General features: G+C 40.1%; 1 protein-coding gene across 5 annotated transcripts in view; it reads right to left on the bottom strand.

The window, feature by feature from the left end:
- CHN1 (chimerin 1) overlaps window positions 1–15,083 on the bottom strand; it is a 104,842-nt gene that overhangs the window by 73,705 nt on the left and 16,054 nt on the right. Inside the window, exon 1 of one of the 5 annotated variants that reach the window (XM_088168011.1) lies at window positions 7,821–8,063. The exons of 2 other annotated variants lie outside the window; for them this stretch is intronic. The gene's annotated coding sequence lies outside the window, so the exon portion shown is untranslated. Of the gene's footprint in view, window positions 1–1,838; window positions 1,931–2,460; window positions 2,583–7,820; window positions 8,064–15,083 lie in introns of those variants that run through there. 2 more of the 5 variants (XM_088168010.1, XM_088168009.1) reach the window with 2 other exon arrangements.

Genomic DNA, 15,083 nt, shown 5'->3' with positions numbered 1-15,083 from the left:
ACCTTTAATTAAGGCAGTGCCAGTCGATTCATTCCAGAAGCATTGCAACATGATCCCTTAGCAATGCAATGTCACACGGAAAAGGGGCAAAATTTTAAAGTAAAAATAACAGCTTTATTCCCAGAAGACAACTCTTACCCCACCTCCTGAATTCACTTTTGATATACTCTGGGTTTTGGCAGTATATGCACTAGTTGAGTTTACAAATAAATAATTTAAGTAAAGGACAACACACACCGTATTTTTAAAATATGAGCTGACTGTTATGAAAATACAAACATCTTGGCAGTCTAACCTATACTTGCTCACACTCAAGCCATACATGTAAGGGCATCATGGTTATGAAACTAAGAAGTGACAATATTTGTGCCAAACAAAAAACCTCAAACCTTGTTAAAGTCAGGCAAGAACAGCATTTACTTTCATACAAGAAATAGCTAACATTCAGAAATGGGAAGGAATGATTTATGTTATGCAGCTGTGCAGAAGGATTTTGTTAGAAAAAAAATCTGTCGGTGAGCTTTATTGCCTTTACAGTGTGAGAATACCCTCAGGCCATCCCACATGAGGTAATGAAAAAACAGAAGGTCATTTCTATTGTGATTTTTTTTAAAAAAGTGTAGTAGCAAACATTAAGCACAGTGAAAGAGTGAAGCAGAGGGTTTTCAGTGTTTGTTTCTGAGCAAGAAGGTTTCTATTACTAACACTAGATTAAATAGAATAAGCATAAACACCAGCCCTGTCTATTAGTTACCTGTTTTTAAAGGTTAACCAATGTGGTCCCATTTAATACATCAAAATATTTAGAAATTCATTGTTGGGAAAAGGGTTTGATTTTCAGATAGTATAGGCTTCCATGTACAGCATCTCCAATTAGGCATCTGAAAAACACTTACAGGCACGATAAAAAATCCACAGAAAATGTGGAACCCAAAATACATTTTCTCACTAATGCTGCAGCACTTTCTAATTAACGCAATAAACTCTACACTGTCAGTTCTCAGATTTTTTTCACAGCAACTCAGCTCTGCTAAATGTTTCCAGGATAAAATAATTTTCTACAAGCTGTGCATCAGGTTCTATCTTAACTGTATTTTCTGCCCTGAGATGCAATTCAACTTAAAGCTACTCTTCTCCAAAGACAGCTGATGCTATCAGCTCTGTCCAGATGCAATCCTACCAGCACTGCTCAGATTTTTACCAGTATGAAGACAGTCTCATCAGCCAGGACATTTTAGATCAGAGACACTGTCCATGCACATAAAGAGCAATTTCAAACTGAGACCAATTTCAAGCTGACAGACACTTTCCCTCAGAATTAGCTGGGCTACAAACACAGTGCAGATGATATGTATTTAAAAACCACATAGATTTCCCATAAGCCAAATTTACCATGGAAGACAGTAAACACTTTTCTTCAGCTTTCTATAAAGCTCCTGACAAGCATTGTTACATCAACGTTACTCAGACCAACTCAGACAGTGTTTGTTCTTACTTTGGCAGTTTGTACAAGCAATATTTAATGCCATCAGTTCATATATGTAGAATCCTGAGGATGACATGATCCAAGTGGTTCATCCTTTCTCACTTTGTTTCCTTCAGAAGTGCTATGTTTCCTAAAGATGTACCTTTGGTTTCCTTATATTCTAATCACAAGAGAAATTCTGGACACTCAGTACTTGCTTGCCATCATCTTCTTTACTCACTACACACTCCTCTCTTTTCCAGGACTTTGCCTTCCCCCAGCCTTAGCAACCTCCACCTGCATGTGAGACCTCTCCCTTCATCTTTGAGCAGCACTTTGGTTTGTTCCCCAAAGCTATTTTCTTAGGACTCACCTATTCATCCCACTCTATCTGCTCAGCATCTCATTCTCAATCCTTCTTGTCTTATCTTGTGTCTACTCCAAGGTTCCTTGCAATCTGCTTAAATGCAGAGAAAACAAAGACAAAAAGCCCAGAACAGCTCAACAGGCAGCTTCTGGCAACAGTCAGAGATGTCACAGTGGGCACGAGCATTACCCTCCTCTGAGCACACCAATTCACCAAAAAAACAACGGCCACTATGCATCCTGAGCATATCAGCTCACAATCAGCTGCAATTAAGAACTGAAAAGCATAGATTGACCATCAGAAATACTTCCACAGAAATGGGCTTCTGCCATAGACAATCATACAGCCATTTAGAAGATCATATACAGACACAAACACGAGGAGAACATCTCAGATTTTCCATAAACACAAACGTGACTAATTGTGACATTACAACGTAGCACTTCCCTACATTATTTTGCTTCTTTCTTACCCACTCCTATTTTATCCACTATATAAATTTGGACAACTGCAGTACTTTCAGAGTGTACATTTTAACTGCAGATATGAAAACTGTTACTATTGCCTCAAACTGTTTAGAGTGCTTGTCTTTGTGTATTCCTTTTAAAGAAAGAATAAAAATGTTTACCTCTGCTTGAAATGGCTGTTTCTCTCCCCAACAGAGACCAGTCAGTTCAAGGGTAGAGGAGCAGCAGCAGCTTAACTCTGCATGGTAACCCCATAAAGCCATGTAGGACTGACAGAGATTTCCTGCAGAAAATTCAGTTTTAGTTTTCTTTTACTGGATGTCAGTGCCTGCACCTTGGTCATCTCTAACATCAGAGATTAATGCTGTCTAGGAGCAAATACTAACCCATCTGCTCAGACATCAGGTCTTTCTCCACCTTTGGTTTTATTTGATAATAGTTCTGTTAAATACAGGTGAGGCCTCAGGTGGGGAACTTTGTGGAAGAGGCCAGTTCTCAGCCACGTGGACCAAATACCAAAATGACCAGGAGAAAAAAAAGTCTGATTTCATGTTCTGAACTGGTCTAGGACCAAAGAATGGTGTAAGTCACAAATATGAAAAGATACAAGAACGTATATACATTCTACAGCTAGGCACTAACCAGAAAGCATGTGTTGTAAGATGCTAATCTTGCTTTGTTTGGCAGCAGTATATATCAAAAATGAACTCCTGGAGAGATTCACAACCAGCCCAGTGGATGTGGCCAACAGACTCCTTTTTGTGCCTGAAAAGCAACTTCTAGAAAATTCATCTCCAGCCCCCAGATCTTCCTTATTAGCACCTTCTCTATGCACGAAGGATGCACACAAAAAAATCACTTGACTCAGAGGAAAAAAAAAGCCATAATTTATTTGCTGGTGAGATTCTCAAGCCACAAAAAACAGCACAGTTAAACAGAAAATGTCATTTCATCTCTGTTTTTCAGAGTATAAGTGCCAACAGCATTTCAGAAACTAAGCTCAAGCCATCACAAAATGTTTTCAACAGCAGCCAAGCAGACCCTAGCAGTGAGGGCTTTTACACACTCCAACCAAAATAAAACTCAAACAGCACTGAGCTAATTGAAGGATGAATAAAGCCACTGCCCTAGGCAGCAGCACTAAACCAGATGGGCTCCAACTCCATGGTTTCAGGGTAAATATGAGAGGCTGATCCTTGGCCGCAGCAGCACTGGAAGCTTTTGCAGAAGTCTCTGGCAGCAGGAGGGGAAGATGAAGCCAAGCAGCTCCTGGAGAGGGGCAGAGGGTAGAGGGTGTAGAAAACACCAAGCCTTCCCTGTCTATAGCATGTGTAGTGAAGAAGTAACGTCCTTCATTGCTCCTAGACAAGACCTTGGGATGCCCCTTTCTTTGCACAAAGCATCTTTGCACCCCTCTGCTATCAGGAGCAGTGACTTACATGACAATCTGTAATAGGGTGGTGGGCAGGAGCAGGACCTCGATGCAAAGAGAAAGTGTCACATGCGTGGTTACTGCCCTTTAGTGACGTCCTGCAGAAAACACCCCCTGCCCTGGCTTCAGGTGCCACACACAGCTGCCAAGGGCTGCAGAGACCTGCACTTCAGCAGTGTTAATAAACATGACAGAAAGCTGTGGTCAGGCTTTCTTACCTGGCAAGAGATGTTTTCTTAGAAACAATTACTTTTTCAGCATTTAAGTCCTTCACATGAATACAAAAAGGGAAATGATCCTCTGGCTCATTCCTGTCCTGCCTTCAGCTTTCCAAAGCAAAGGTGCAACAAGTTTGTTGACCAAAATATCTTGCACAGGCTTACAGCACATTTTTAAAGATATGACATGCAACTTTTTGGAATATTCCTTTTTTCTTAAACAAAACCTCCTATACTGTTGTTTTACAAAAAAAGTTGGGGTTTAGAAGTCACTGAATAAATAGTGTTAACCCAAATGTAATGTTGCTCTATCTGTGATTTAAAACAAAGACATTAATGACAAAAACCTGATGGTACATATGGCCTGGGGCCATGTGGGAGATCCCCACAGGGCTGAGAACACCCCAGGCAATAAGCACCACATTTCTGTATGTCAATCAGCAGTGATGACTGATACTTCTAGAATGTTACTGAGTCTTTGATGCTTCTTTAATGTTAACTTTGGCAGACAATTTCCTTTGAATTAAGAAAAAGAAAAATGCTTTGAAAACTTTTAGACACATCAAGGCTCTTCCTAAGACACCAATGCTGTAAGAAGCTTCAGTGCAAAAGTCTCCAAATAAACCATCATCTATTTTCTCCACCTTCTCCAGGTAGGGAAAAGACATCAGGCAGGCATCCAGTTCAACATGCTGGCAGGTATTAGAGCTCAGCATGGACTTCAGGGATGTGCAGACAGCTCACCCACCCAGCAGAGCATCCCCTGCTCTGAGCACTGAAAAAAGGCACCAATAATGAAAGCATCCCTTCTGTTGCAAGATAGCACTATATCATACACACTGTGCCCCAGGAATTTTTAGTAGGACAAAACTTGTTTTTATTTTCTCTTTTATTTTCTCTCATGCTTTTGCTTTTATCACTCCAAAAAAAGTACAATTAGGTTTCCAATTATTACTGGAGAAAAAATGATTAACTGAAAGTCAGTGTGAACAATGCCCCAGAAAGCTCCAAGGGCTAATGGCATTTGTGTGATGTGACCAAGGGGGAGACAAGAAAGCACACTCAGCAAAAGTGAAGGGGCCTAAAGAAGGGCATGCTCTGATAATTACATCAGTGCTGAGGGGGAAAGGAAAAATGGATCTCACTGCCATCCTGTTTCTACAAACGTCTGATCTGGCAACAATAAATTCTGTGGGAATGCTCCTAATGGGGTTGAATGAGACCCACTGAAAACAGCCAGAGTTCAATGCCTTTTATGAGCAGGTCTACTATTATTGCCTCTTTTGAATGATGGGAAATTTTAAGAAGCAATATTTTGCTTATCACAAGCATTGCTGCAGTGAAATGAACTCATCCTCTAAGTGATTAGACCAGGTTGCAAATCATTCATTTCTAGATTTTCATTTAACCAAATCAAGGGAAGCAAGTATTCATTTTTCCTCCTCTTTGCCAGAAAAAATACCGGCATATGACTGCATAAGTAATGAAAAATAAAAAATTTTAAAATCCTTGACAGCAAAAAAATTAAAATTATTATTAAATTTTAAGGTAAAATTTTCACATATGCAACAGTAACATGCAAAACACAGTTGTTTTTCTCTTCCTCTTGACAGTGGGGGTAGGGAAATACCCCATGAAAGCACAGGTAGCTTACTGTTTGAGATAAGTTTCAAAACATCTAGTATTATTTCTTAGTGTTGCTGAAAGTATAAAAATTTGGCTCTCAGAGAGGTAAAAAGATGACAAGTGCCACCTTGTGGACATTTAATAAAGACAGAATTTAAGTTTTCTTTCTGTTTCCAGGGGGCTGTATCAGTCTCCAGACAACAGGCTGCTGCTGATTTTCATTATTACTGGGACACACCATCTTTGCTCTCTAAGAAAAGACAGACACGATGGGAATTGCTTTCTGACATAGCTCTGCAGGTCAGTGCAGGTAAAACAACAGTCAGGCCAAAGGCTGTCTTGTAATCTTGTAATCCTCTGATTTACATCACCACATGTATCCTGAAATGTCTAATTTACACAGCAAACAACTTCCAACTGAAGATGTTGTCAAAATCAAATATGCCTCTCTAATGTATGTATTTAAAAGACAAACAGCCTACTTTTTTTTTTTTTTTTTAATTCATTGTGACAAAACCAACCATGTCTGACTGCAGCCCTGAAGAGATGGATCAATGAGTTCAGCAGTTTCCCATCCTCCCAATGAGTTATTTGAAAGGTCCACTGAAGGCTAATTTTGCAAGGTCATAATTTTCTGGAATAGCCTCTATTGGATGAATTGTCTCTTTAAGATTTAACAGGAAAATTTTCCAAGTGTCTTTTAGATCAGTAAAGCAAATTCTTCTTCACTGTAAATTCAGAGTAATATCAGGTTACATAAGCTTGAACACTGCAATCAGACTTCTTTGTTTTTAAACCCAGACTGGTTTTCTTTGTAGACAACTGTTCTGGTCATGGCCAGCCAAGTTTGCATGGAAGGCTGGAGAAATCTCTGTTGAGGCTATTGCTCTTATACTCTCTCATTCTAACCATAGCAAGGGATAATACAAGAGAAAACATTTACCCTTTGACATTTCCTTTGCTATTTTTTCTTCTGCAAATCCTTCTTTGTCTCCTAATTTAAAAGTCTGCCTGCACAGAGACAAAGCTCATTTCCCATTGCTTGCTTCACTTCTTCCAAACATTAATAATACTAACAAGGGCACATCAGTTTTACCATAACTTCAAGCCAGTGACAACTGTTACAGCCACGGCCTCAAGGCATTCACAGAAATACTTTTTTGTCTTCATTTCTCTAACATATCTAGCAGGGAATATTGATTGGAATTTGATTACACAAATATTCTGAACAGTTACACTACTAGTGAAAAAGAACAACATATTAAGGTATAAAAGTGTCTTCCAGCTGTAAATTCTTCTCCCTGAATACAATGTTTGTCCAGTCAAAGTTGAGCAGAAGAGACCCTAAAAAAAGGACAAGCCCTTTTGAAATACAACCCCTCCATCCATTGCATAATGCCCTAATTTGCTGAATGGGTAGACATGCTTTATCACTGTTTGCTTGGCTGCTTTGATTTGTTTTTCCACACACAACACCAACATAATGAACACAAGTTCACTTTCTTACTCTAAAACACACCTTTAAGTAGAGCATTGTGGCTTTACCAAAAGCTAAACCTCAATAAAAGAGCACAAGATTGACTCTGCCACCCTATCCCTTGGTAAAAACCTGCTGAGAACTTGTCCACCCTTGCATTTCAGACCAAGATAGCTGCTGTGCATTCATTAGCTCCTGGGGTAAAAAAAAAAAACCTAAATCAAACCAGCCATTAACAGCCCAGGCAAAAATCAGAAACTTCTAGAGAAAATTAAGAGCAGATCTGATTCCTAAGTGCTGGTATAACTGGCATCAAAACAAACAAACATGTTCCAAAGCACATCTCTCTAACTGTGTCAGATGATCAAATAGATGTAGCTTCTCCTTCCTCAAACTTAACCCACTTAAGCTCTTAGACCATCAAGTTATAACAAACCTATTATGATTCCTATTAGAGATTTTTCATTTTCTAGAACAGTTGTCAATAACACACACCATTGCTCAGGCAAAAATATGGCTTGCATTTACATCCTTATTTTCAGAACAGATGCAACTACCAAGCCAAGTACCCCTGCCCAGGATCATGATTGTTTTTTATAGTGCCATGAAGGAAAGTCCTTAAAAATTATTGGCAGGATCTGAGACAGGAAATGGAAAAATTGCAGTAGGATGCTTTTTTTTTAAATTGGATTTTAAGTTTTTATTCCAAAAGCCACTCTCTGATTGCTGTGAGCTTCTCCCCAGTCTGAGAGATGTACCACTCCTTACCTTGTCAGTTCTCATTCAAGAGGCCTCCAAATAAATGAATTAGGATGCTCTAGGTAGAAAAGCTGAAAACTTCACATTTCTTTTTGGCAATGCCATGGCTCACTGTTATAACTGCAGGCAAAGAGCTGTGGTGAAAGCTTTTCACCCAACAGCCCCTCCCTGTTTATAGCATTACATCCATCTTTTTCATCATGATTTTCCTCCTTGGCAGGCTCATCTGCTGCACTAGGCAGGAACCAGACAAAGGAGAGAGAGCAGAGCCAATCCATGGAGAAGTTGTGCTCTGGCTCCACTCCTGCACCACCCAGCACACTGTGGGATTGGAGCAACAGCCAAACGGGCTCTGAGGTGCTTTAGCAGCTCTGCAAGCACTGAGAGGTTTTCTACATGGGCTTCTCCTTTGTCTCTGCTCTTTCTGGGTTTGGGAGGAGAAAAGCAGATCAGGGGAGCTGGGAACAGGCTGCTGGAAGGAGAGCTGAACAGAAGTTTGGTACTGCCCTGAAGGAATGGGATAAATAGCTGGAAAGCTTGATATGATCAATGCTCAGAGATAACCACCAAGTCCTTTTCCAGGTAACTCCATGTTTCTTTTCCCCTACAGGAGATGAACTCAGATGGTTTTCTTTTCTCCTTTTTTTCCCCCACTAATTAGAAGAATGACAAATTGGTCCACAAGTAATGAAAACTTGAGTTATTAGCTCTCATGTTATCTTGGCACTACATTAAACAGGTTTCCAACAATTATTAGCTGCATTTCTAGGATATCAAAGCATCCTTACTGGAACTAAGATCCCATGGAAATGTCCACAAGTTAAAAGCAGACTTAGTCCTATATAAGAAGACATCTAAACAGAAAACAGGAACAGTAGCTGGTGAGAGAAGCAGAGGCCCTTGTACATGAGTTCATCAAGGAAAGATCACTATCTCTATTCACAAGTCTTGCTAACCCAGTATTCCCCTAGCCAGTATTGTCTCTCTGGATAACAGCTTTTTTTGGTGTCTTCAGCCCCACTATGACTTTATAAAAAGAACCCTATTGTGGCAATTGACAGCACAGGAAAACACATACAGACAGACACAAGGATAGTGATAGGATGTGACAGATCAAAAACCCATTTTAGATTTTAAAAATGGTCCTGGCCTGAGACAGCTTAGTGAAAACTGCTGTGAGGCAGAATATTGCAAGCAATTGTCAGAGACTGTGATACAGAGGACTTCCATACAGAAAGAAGGGCAAATGCTAAGACAGCTCTGAGACATGGCAAGCCTTGCCTGTGTCTTGCACAGCAGTGGGAGAAGGAATATGCCAGTTTTTTACATTTAAATGCCATGACTAACAGCAGCATCAACAGCACCCCACGAAAAAAGCAATAAAAAAAACATCTTTCTGCTTTTCATAGACCTTTCTACTAAGTGAGAAAAAAAGCCGACAAGCTGAGTTAGCCAGAGTGAGCTCTCCCTCTGACAGAGCAGTCTGCAACTCATTTATCTCACAGGCTCCTTGGGTTCCTGTCTCAGCAGTGCTGCATGCTCTGTCCCACCCTGGGGCTCACCATGCTTTGGGACAGCTGGGACACAGGGGCTACTGTTCAGCTCCTGCTAATTCTGAGCCTGCAAAAGAGCAAGTCAAGACTAAATTATCATCTTTGGTCTAATGCAGGTGGACTGGGGTGGGGGTATCTTCTTATATAGTACAATTCCAGTAAAATATAAAGAATAGAAGATGCTCCATTGAGTTACTGCTGTGCTTGCTGCTCTGCCACTGAGGAGGGGCACACAAGGGAGCTGGGAGGGGACTGTGGCCACAGCTTGCTTTGACATGATGTGGCACTGGGCAGATAGGTCAGCCAGGCACTCCTTGAGCACTGCAATAAAGCAGCAGCACAGCTACAGGCACATGAGCTCATCACTGGAAATGAATGAAGCTTCCTCTCCTTCTGTTTCTATTAAACCAGTGAAGATTTTCCTTAACAGTTGTTAAGTCCCATTTATAAATATACTGCTTTAAAAAAATAATAATAAATTTAAAAGCCGGAAAGGAAATTAGTAGAATTAATTGCTGTGTCAAAATTATGCTTCCTTTATTGGAAGGATAAACCAACATGTGCACATTCCCCCTTAAGAGAGAGGTGAGGAAGAAGTACATCCTGTTTGGAGGTTTTTTGTAGGCTTTTTTTTTTAATGAAAAATTATCCAAGACTGCACTGAAACACTGTGTCCAGATTCACATGGAAACCATAAAGCACAGCTGAAAAACACTGGAAGACTGGCCCTACCAAATGATTATCAGCAACTTTTATAGTCTGCAGTCTGCTGTGGACTGTCTATGTATCAGATACTAATTCAGCATTGAGGAGACTGACTTGTACCCTGCCAATGCAAGCACAGGGAATGGTCAGGTACTGCACTAAGGTACTGAGATTGTTTTTCAGAATTGTTTTCTTTTTTTCACAGTCCCCTATTTATGCCTCAAAAGAAATATTTTAGTCTCTCCTTAGCCATTGCTGGAGCAGTACTCTAAAACTTTCCTACATGAAATACTTCACTGTGAGGCACTGGAATAGGTTGCCCAGAAAAGCTGTGGCTGCCCCATCTCTGAAAGTGTTCAAGGCCAGGTTGGACAGGGCTCTGCTCTAGTGGAAGGTGTCTCTGCCCATGGCAAGGGGTGTAGGAAGTAGATGACCTCCAAACTCTTCTGTGATTCTATGATGCTCTATTGCACTTGCTATGCAATTTAAATGGTTGCAGCTGTGGTTCTGTAGCTGTGGTAGCACACCACAATGCAATGGGCAATAAAACACTTCTAGTATTTAGGAAGCAGAGTTTTACCTTTGTGTTTAGAGTGAAATTTCACATAAGCAAGCTACCTTGGGACATTCCGTTTCTGATCAAGAGCAGAAAACACGTATTTTTATTTCAGCTTCTTAAACGGCAAGACTGCTCTTGCATCAAAGGAAGCAGGAAGGAGATGGAGATGAGGACTGTAGCAGAGAGGAAACCACCACCTCCCACCAGCATCAGGAGTCCAGACCCAACTCAGCTGATGTTTTCAGCAGAGCCAGATCCTGCCTCCTGCATCAAAGCTGGATGTGACAGTGGGCTTCCTGACAGAACTGGCAGGCACCAAAAGGAAGTCACCTGCTCACCGTGAGCAGGAAGGTCGAGCCTGCAACTTCTTCAGACATCCACAACCAGAGGATGCAGTTTTCCTAATGCATTCTCCCATGGGACTACGATTTGGTCACATGAAAAACAGACCACTTTATCACATCCTATCAGCATGAGCAAAATTTTAACCAAAAGCAAACCAGCCCTGACATGACCAGCCTTCCATGATGCTTATCACAGAGCAGCTAATAAAGTCATGAAAATAAGTTCTGGGGTGAATGTATCAAAATAGATCACAAAAATTAGACTCACAGAGGAATAAATAGATTTTTAAGAGCACAATTTCCAGTGACTTTGAAATCACTTCATATATAATTTTCATTTTATATACCTTTTTCATTTAGAGTGCTGTAAATGTCAAATGCCAACCAATTCTTACACATTCACAAAGGCTGCTGCACATACAGCAATACTATTGGCTTCCCAGCTGGGTGTGACCAACCTTCCTCCCTCCTCCTGACTAGAATCAGGGCAAAGATCAATCACTCACTCCACACACACCCAAACCCCCAGAACAGCGTGGAGAACTGCAGGAACTCTTCCCAGCATCATCCCGGGCATGGCCAGCGAGGGTGCTTGAGACTCAGATGTCATGAAATTCCCAAGTCCTAGTTATACTGTTAAATGCTTTAGAAGACCAAATATTTCAGAGACCTTAAATGACACTTTTCCTTGTTTCAACACAGACTCAAAAAATCGACATCTAGATGGTTTTTAATTTTCTGCCATCATTTGTGAAGATGTACAAGCCAAATACAATCCATGGCACTGAAAGAATAACCAAGTCAGTTTATGATTTTATGAGGGAGGAGGACTCATCTAGTAACTACAGAAGTGCCCTTGGGCCAGGTCTCGGGTCTGTTTCGTTTCATTGTGAAGACATTTGTGTGCAGAACTGTACAATCTCTGTCCACAGGGTGGAGCAGTTCAGTAGCCTGAGCTGTGGATGTTCAGAAAAACCAGAATTGTCCTAACAATGTTCATTCAGCTTAGACTGCACAGAGCAGTTGCCTATGTCTGCACCCCTGGGGGATCCTGATTAATCTGCCTTTATTCCAGAATAATAGCACAGTCTTCCAAAAGGCTTGTGCTTTGAGTTTACTGATTAGAGCAATATTTAAATTATTACTATAGTACTGCCACTGTGAGTAAACACAATTTTTTCTTGACACTGAGATGTGCTTTCTGTCAATGGAAAACTGCTTGTATACCTAAGGCCTCTCAGAGAGAATTAGTGAGACAATAAATTCCCAAAAGCTGACAAAGCAAAAAGCATCAGCTGAACCCAAAACAAACAGAAGAAACCCCATGTTTACACCTGAAATACCAGCCCTTGGCCAACGTGAAGTATTCATCAGGAAAGCTTCCTAGATCCCCACATTCAGAGGGTCCTTCAGTTCAACATCGATGAGATTCTGTGTTACACAGGCTGCCTCCATTCTTAGTGGAGCTGCTGGTGTCAAGGAGGAAAGGGATGAGCTGATGATAGAAAATTCAAAAATCTCACCTTAATTCATTACTTGAGCACACAACTGGACATGTCCTTTCCAGTTTCAGCAACAATTCTCAAACTTCTGATTTCTTTAGATTCTTATACTCACAACTGAAAGGAAACATAATTTTATACTAGCCACTGTGTAAAGCACACTTCTAAGCACTAAGCTGAGAAGCCATGACTCAAATGTTTTCATTCTTGTCTATACTGTTAGTGTCACTTCTCTGGTATTTTGATCAATTTATACCAATTTACTAGTTAATAGATCCTATACAGGTTTTTCTTTTGATTGCATTGCTGGCAAAAACCTTTTCAAGCCTGCTCTCTTTATTTGTTTCATTAGGTTCTATAAACCATGAAAAGTTAGCACAGCACCTAGGAGAAAATATTCTTATGACTCTCAGCACTTGGACACTTTTCCTCCCAGACGCATGAATGGGACTTGGAAGCTCTAGTTTCTCTCTAAAATAGTTTCAATTTTTAACAAATCACCTTCATTTTTAAATGTTAAAAACCCCACAAACCTAAACATTGTACTAATATCCCTAAATAACTTCATCTAATTAGACTATTTGTAGTTCCCATTGTGACTAGATGTTGAATTGCTTAAATGTCCTCTAAAATTAGCTTGATATCAGTCAGTAATGAATGAAGCCCAAGTATTTTTTAAGCAAGGGCTAACCACTTCAGGAGTATCTGTTGCAACCAGGTTAAAAAGATCACTTTCAATTCACTGCTTTTCTGGTGAAAAAGACCTAGCACAGGCAGTGCTACACGGGATATGTATTCACTTTATTACTCACCTGATACTCTTCAAACAGTTTTCAAAATTCTTTAGATTTACTTTTGTTTCCTTTTGGCCTAAGAAGAATCCGTGATAGGTACTGTTCCTAACATTCTACATTTATGTTCTCTGTAGTGACAAAAGCCCTACTATAAATGTCCCAATTCCATGAACAAGCTTCCATTAACTAGTTCAGTTAAGGAACATATTCAGAGATCACTTTTCTGGTACAACTGGACTCTTTAGTTAAGGGGTTCTGTCAGTAAATTTTACAATCGCAGGAAGCCACAAGTTTTAACCATAGCTCAGGGCCACATACACAAATATAGAGAATAACTTGAATTGTAGATGATCTGTTTATTTCCTTTTCTTAGAAGGCTCTGCACACAAGACAAGAAATAAGCAGATTAATTTTTGAGTATTTCCTATCCTACAGAGAATCCGCAGCATTACTTGCTGTGAGCCATATTTTAGAGGGAACACTTACTTTCTCTGTACATGTATTAACCAAGCACTCTCAAATTTAATGTCCTTTCCCAAGCAAAGAAAACATTTATTTAGAGAAAAATTTCTCTTTTTAAACCGACACATTAGAAAATATATGCTTGAACCAACATAAGTATATCCTACCTTTTGAAGGAGCCATGAGTCAGTAAGCACAGTTTGCATGGAGAACAGTAATCACAGATGCATAGAACTTGAAACAGTAATTTGTTAATTAGTATTTCAAGTATGGAAGAACTTATTTCAAAAGGTTCACTTCATATCCATAGTAGTAAATAGTCATAGAAAATTAATTCTGTGTAGTATGACATCAGAGCTCACAGCTGTGGAAGCAATTCTGTTAAGTGAGCAAATTACTATTTATGTGCTCTTTCAGAAATGCATGGACACCTGAAACAGAGGTACCATTGGCTTCTTTGTCCTTGTTCTTTCCGCCTGCAGCAGTGTATTGCTTGTTTCTTTTATTCTGATATTTTCCCTAAAGATTTATCTAAAAACTGCCCTTGTTCATCATCTCCTTATAAAACTATATCTGTCACAGCTGACTACAGCTCTGTCTCTAATCCCATTCATCTGTAGCCACCCATCAGAGTGCAAGCACTTTGAAGATTAAAAAAGAATTGCTTTGCTTCTCATTTCTTAACCACCAATACTCAGGGATGAGTTTTCATCCATTGGCAGGCTCTGAGCAAGAAGGCAAAAGCATGAATAACTAATGACAAATATGTCCATGAAGATCTCTCCTGGTTGTTCTGAAATGTCTTTCTTTATTCACACAAGAGAGTTGATGAGCAAATAAATGAACAGGAAGGGAATTCATAAAAGACAAGGACAACTCGCAAGCACTAAACATAAAACTATTTTTCTTTCAAAGTACAATGTTGACTTTCTTTAAACACTTTTCAGGATATTCAAAGACACAAACAAACAGTTGGATAACTTAATACTTCCCCTCCTTTTCCTTCTATATTTTTTGTTATCTTTCCAATAGTTGAGTCATCCAAGTGGAATGACAGCGTGCACCTCAGCTGTGTCACTGTGCAATCTCACATCTTAGGGTATTAACAGATGGCTTTAGGAAGTCTAGCCATAGAAACATGACTGATTGCTCTTCCTGTTACTAGGAAGCTGCTATCCTGCAGGGATTCAGCACAGCAGGACTGGTGGGTATCCCTGAGCCACCCCTCTGCTAAACCAGGCAAGTGGCTCCTGAAGGCTGGGCATGCAGCCACCAGACTTGGTGCTGAGATGGCAGAGAAGGACATTGGCTTATCCACCATTCCAGCTGCTGCATCAGGCAGCAAGAAACAGT

The sequence above is a fragment of the Sturnus vulgaris genome, chromosome 7 (genome assembly GCF_052056855.1).
Source record: "Sturnus vulgaris isolate bStuVul1 chromosome 7, bStuVul1.hap1, whole genome shotgun sequence".
Lineage (NCBI taxonomy): Eukaryota > Metazoa > Chordata > Aves > Passeriformes > Sturnidae > Sturnus > Sturnus vulgaris.
This window is presented reverse-complemented; position numbering and strand designations above follow the sequence as displayed.